Genomic DNA, 4,853 nt, shown 5'->3' with positions numbered 1-4,853 from the left:
ACCGAATTTACTTCTGATTGCTGTTGATGATGATGATGATAGTGATGAAGATGATGATGATGATGATGATGACACCCATGACCATGAAGAGTTAAGGCTGTTGTGGCAAATTAAGGAACTCTTCTGTTACCATAAACTGTAGTGGTAGTTTGCCGTGAAAAGACAGTTCAGCTTGTGTTTGACTACATTGTTGGTATCGCAATATTTATAAACATATATTTTGAGTTGATGTGCGTGTAATTTTTAAGACTTGTTAGGTATTTTTATTTTGGTTTATTTGAATGATGTTACTTTTTCTTTTTTCTTTTTTGTATATTTAGTGTTTAAGTTTTGTTAGTGTTTAGTTTTAAGCTTTATTGATTTTGAGGATTTATTTTGATTGGGGATGGTTTATGATTTATTTTTAGTTTTAAGAAATATAGTTTTAAGGATCTGTTTTGTTTTTATGTCCTTTTTGTCCAAGAGTCCAGTTTATGATAACGTAAGGGGAAAGTTTGTATCGAAGAGAAATTTGTCAGTTAGAGTGATTCAGGGTGTGTGGGTGGTTTTGCAACATCCCACCACATTATTTTGGCGCCCGAACAGGGACTGCCGAGGTGAGATTGAAGCTAGATTCTTGGACAAAGGACTGCATTAGGTTAAGAAATTAGATATAAGACTGAAAAATGGAGGAGCAGAACAAGTTACTGAGGGAGGAATTGCGGTTGGTTAAAGAACGGGAACAGAAGTTGATAGTTAAGCAAGAGAGGTTGCTTGTAGAGAATGAGAGGTTGAACTATGAGAATAAGGAGATGCATAGGAAACTAAGGGAAATTCAGGGAACTGTAGAGAGATTGGAAGAGGGTGTTAAGTTAAGGATGCGAGAGAATGAAGAACGAATGGAAAAACGAATGGAAGATATGATTGGGCAAGTAATGGGGATGATGAAAACTTTCATGGGTGAAGGCTCAGTCGGAGGAGTGGCCTCTTCTATGGGTAATGGGTTGATAGTGGAAGAGAAGGTTAAGGTAGGTGATAATGGGAAAGGAAGTGATAGTGATAGTGATACTAATAGTAATAGTGATAGTGAGATTGAAGATAAGGGAATTAGTCATAGTAGGGATGAACAGAAATATGATAGGAATAATGAGATGAGAGGTAAAAGTGATGTGAAGAGAGAGAAGAAAAAGTGTCAGGAAGATAGCAAGGATGATCGTGAGTGGGTGAAAGTGGTGAGTAGGAACGGGCTAGGAAAAGTATAATCAAGGATAGGAGTATGGGTGTGGAATTAGATTCCTTATATTCTAGTGAGGTAGTAAGAAACAAGAAAGAAGGTAGCAGTGATAATAGCAGTGAGAATGAACGTCATGTGTGTAAGACTGTATTTATGAGAGAGGTACCTCAGTGTGAAAGGTTCAATGAGCATAGTAGTAGGGATCTAAATGAATTTTTCAAGGAGTATGAAAGGTATTGTCAGGATAAGTATGGTGATAGTAAGAGAGTTTGGGCTAGGGAGTTAGGAGAATATTTGACTGGGTATTTGTTGACAATGTGTGGTGTGATAATGAGTGTAGGTGACGTTGATTATGAAAGTGTGAAAAAGAGAATAATTGAGCAGGTGAAACGTATGAAAGGGAGTGTTAGGTATAAGCGTAAGAATGATTTTGATGAGGCACGGATGAATGTAGGAGAAGCGATATCGATGTATGTATGTTGGTTAGAAACGTTGGCAAGGAAGAAGTATGGAGATGAAGGTATAAATGAGAATAAGGAGTTAATGAGGAAGATTTAGGCGACAGTACCTGAGAATGTGTGTGAATTTATTAATTTGAAACGGAAGGAGAAAATGAGGTGGAAGCAAGAGAGATTGACATGGGATGATATTTTAGAGATAGTTGAGGATTACGAGTTAGATAGATGTATGAAAGAAAGTAAATCTGTGAGTATAAAAACTGCAATGGGGGAAAGTGTGTCAGAATTCGGTAGTTTTAAAGAGGCTATTTTTAGAGGGCCGATGAGGATAGCAGATAGAGTAGTAGATAGAAGTGTTAGGGCGAGTAATGTGGGAATACATATAAGGACAAATGAAGGGTTTAAGCAAGGGAATCAGGTTTGGAGGGATAGGAGTGCTAGTGCACAGCGAGATAGGCCAGGTAGTTTTATCCGTGAAGAGAAGTGTTATAGGAGTGGGAAAGTAGGGCATAAAAAGAATGAGTGTAGATGGGAGTTAGGAGTATGTTTCGGGTGTGGAGACACAGGGCATCGTATAATTAGTGAATGTAAGAAAGAGAAAGGCGTAAAATGTTATCGGTGTGATATGACTGGGCACATAACGAGTGGATGTCGTAGTAATCGTATGAATGTGATTTGTGGTAATTGTGGTAAGGATGGTCATTATGCTAGAATGTGCAAGGAGCCGCAGAGTAAGTGTACTGAATGTGGTGCAGATTGGCATGTAGCTAGAGTATGTAGGAAGAAGGGATTAAGTCAGCCAGGATGTTCGGGAAACTAGAGTGTAAGAGGGTTTAGCTGGGTGAGTCCTCCTATTTGTGTGGAAAGGATAGGATCAATGTTTGTGAGAATGGGATGAATAATTGGTTGGAAATGAGCAAGCATGAATGTAGTATGCATGAGAAGTTAGGGCTGGGAAATAAACAATTAGTGTTAGTTGAATATAGGAAAAAGAGGCGTTTGAAAGTTTTAAGTGAGGAGAAAGTGCAAGGGAAATTTATGGGTATAGGTAAGAATACGAATAAGTATGACAAGGGTTTAAATATGCAATTGAGTGTGGGAGATAAATGTAATTTGTTAATACCGATGAAACGTGGCTGAGTGTTAATGATACTTATAGTGTGTGTGGCTTTTCGTTAGATGATGTAAAAAAATGAATGAATAATGCAAGAGTGAGAGATAGGCGATTGATAAGTAGCATAAATAAATCTTTTGCTAAAGTTGAGAATGTTTTTTATGGAATGGATGAACTGTTTACAGAAAAGAGTGTAATTTTAGGGCCAGATGAGAACGAGGTAGATGGGGTTGTATATGATATATTAGATGATAGGGATTTAGATAGGAATAGTGTTAATGTAGCGAATGATTGTGATAAGGAAGAAGTGAATGTGAGAGAGTATGAAGGCCCAGTTACTCGTAGTAGGGGTCCCGTTCCCGACTGCGACTGGGTAATGAAAAAAATAATTTAAGTGTTGTGTGAGTATATGGGATTGTATATGATATATTAGATGATAGGGATTTAGATAGGAATAGTGTTAATGTAGCGAATGATTGTGATAAGGAAGAAGTGAATATGAGAGAGTATGAAGGCCCAGTTACTCGGTGAAGGGGTCCCGTTCCCGACTGCGACTGGGTAATGAAAAAAATAATGTAAGTGTTGTGTGAGAAGGATTTGGCAAAGTAAGGGGGGAGGAATGTGTAGGATTAAATTTTTGTTTTATTTTTATTTTTTTTTGTTTGCTAAATCCTGAGAATGAGAGAGAGAGAGAGAGAGAGAGAGAGAGAGAGAGAGAGAGAGAGAGAGAGAGAGAGAGAGGTAGTTAGTGTATCGATTGTTTGTTGTGAGAAAGACTGTTGGTATAAATGAGTTTGTTTGTTTGCTTTTAGCTAGGTTAGGAGAATGGTAAATGTTTCGGAGCGAATGCTTTTTCGATTTGACTGCTGCTAGAGGCGGTTGTGTGTGAATGTTGGATATACCTTATTTACTATTATTTTTCTTACCAGCGTTGGAAGTGTTTTGTTTATTTTAGAGCTGTGATTCCTCCTTTGGAAAGATTTATCTGATATGTAATAGATTGTTGACGACTAGGCCTGTAACAGAACTTGATACGACTGCTCGGATTAATTTTATTGTTGATGACCCGGACCGAATTTACTTCTGATTGCTGTTGATGATGATGATGATAGTAATGAAGATGATGATGATGATGATGACACCTATCACCATGAAGAGTTAAAGCCGTTGTGGCAAATTAAGGAACTCTTCTGTTACCATAAACTGTAGTGGTAGTTTGCCGTGAAAAGACATTTCGGCTTGTGTGTGGCGACAGTGTTGATGTAGCAATATTTATAAACATATATTTTGAGTTGATGTGTGTGTAATTTTCAAGACTTGTCGGGTATTTTTATTTTGGTTTATTTGAATGATGTTACTTTTTCTTTTTTCTTTTTTGTATATTTAGTGTTTAAGTTTTGTTAGTGTTTAGTTTTAAGCTTTATTGATTCTGAGGATTTATTTTTATTGGGATGGTTTATGATTTACTTTTAGTTTTAAGAAATATAGTTTTAAGGATATGTATTGATTTTATGTCCTTTTTGTCCAAGAGTCCAGTTTATGATAACGTAAGGGGAAAATTCGTATTGAAGAGAAATTTGTCAGTTAGAGTGATTCAGAGTGTGTGGGTTGTTTTGCAATATCCCGCCACAAAAAGAATTTTGACTACAGCACCAAGATCTCATCTGACAAGGGTTCTGGAAGCTTTAAGAAGAAACGGCCAATCTATAATTCTAGAGTACCGAACGATCAATCTGCAACTCGCATCAGGTTTATTTCGTCATCATAAGACCTATTTAGCTTTTGCAATCTTATAATGTATGTTATTTTTGTTTTCATATAATTCCAAAACATTTATATGTTTTTGATAATCTTTTCACCAGATGAAAACGCATTAGTCTAAAAGCCAATATAATTCCCCGTAGAATTTGGGGGCGTTCACTAGAAGGTTATATGCATTACGGAATAACAATTCATCATAGAAAGGCTTCATATAAAGAAAAAAAAAATTTCTTCATGAATGAGCCAGAAGAGAAATACGAGATACACTTTGTTGGAACAGGAGCCTTCATTATCCTTTTTAAAGAAA

General features: G+C 36.7%; 1 pseudogene; it reads left to right on the top strand.

Moving 5' to 3' along the window:
* Nucleotides 1-665: 665 nt before the first annotated feature.
* LOC137637278 (synaptonemal complex protein 1-like) lies at nt 666-4,651 on the top strand (annotated as a pseudogene).
* Nucleotides 4,652-4,853: the final 202 nt, after the last annotated feature.

Source organism: Palaemon carinicauda, unplaced genomic scaffold (genome assembly GCF_036898095.1).
Source record: "Palaemon carinicauda isolate YSFRI2023 unplaced genomic scaffold, ASM3689809v2 scaffold629, whole genome shotgun sequence".
Classification (NCBI taxonomy): Eukaryota; Metazoa; Arthropoda; class Malacostraca; order Decapoda; family Palaemonidae; genus Palaemon; species Palaemon carinicauda.
The sequence above is the reverse complement of the archived record's forward strand: the minus strand, read 5'-3'. Positions and strand labels throughout refer to the sequence as shown.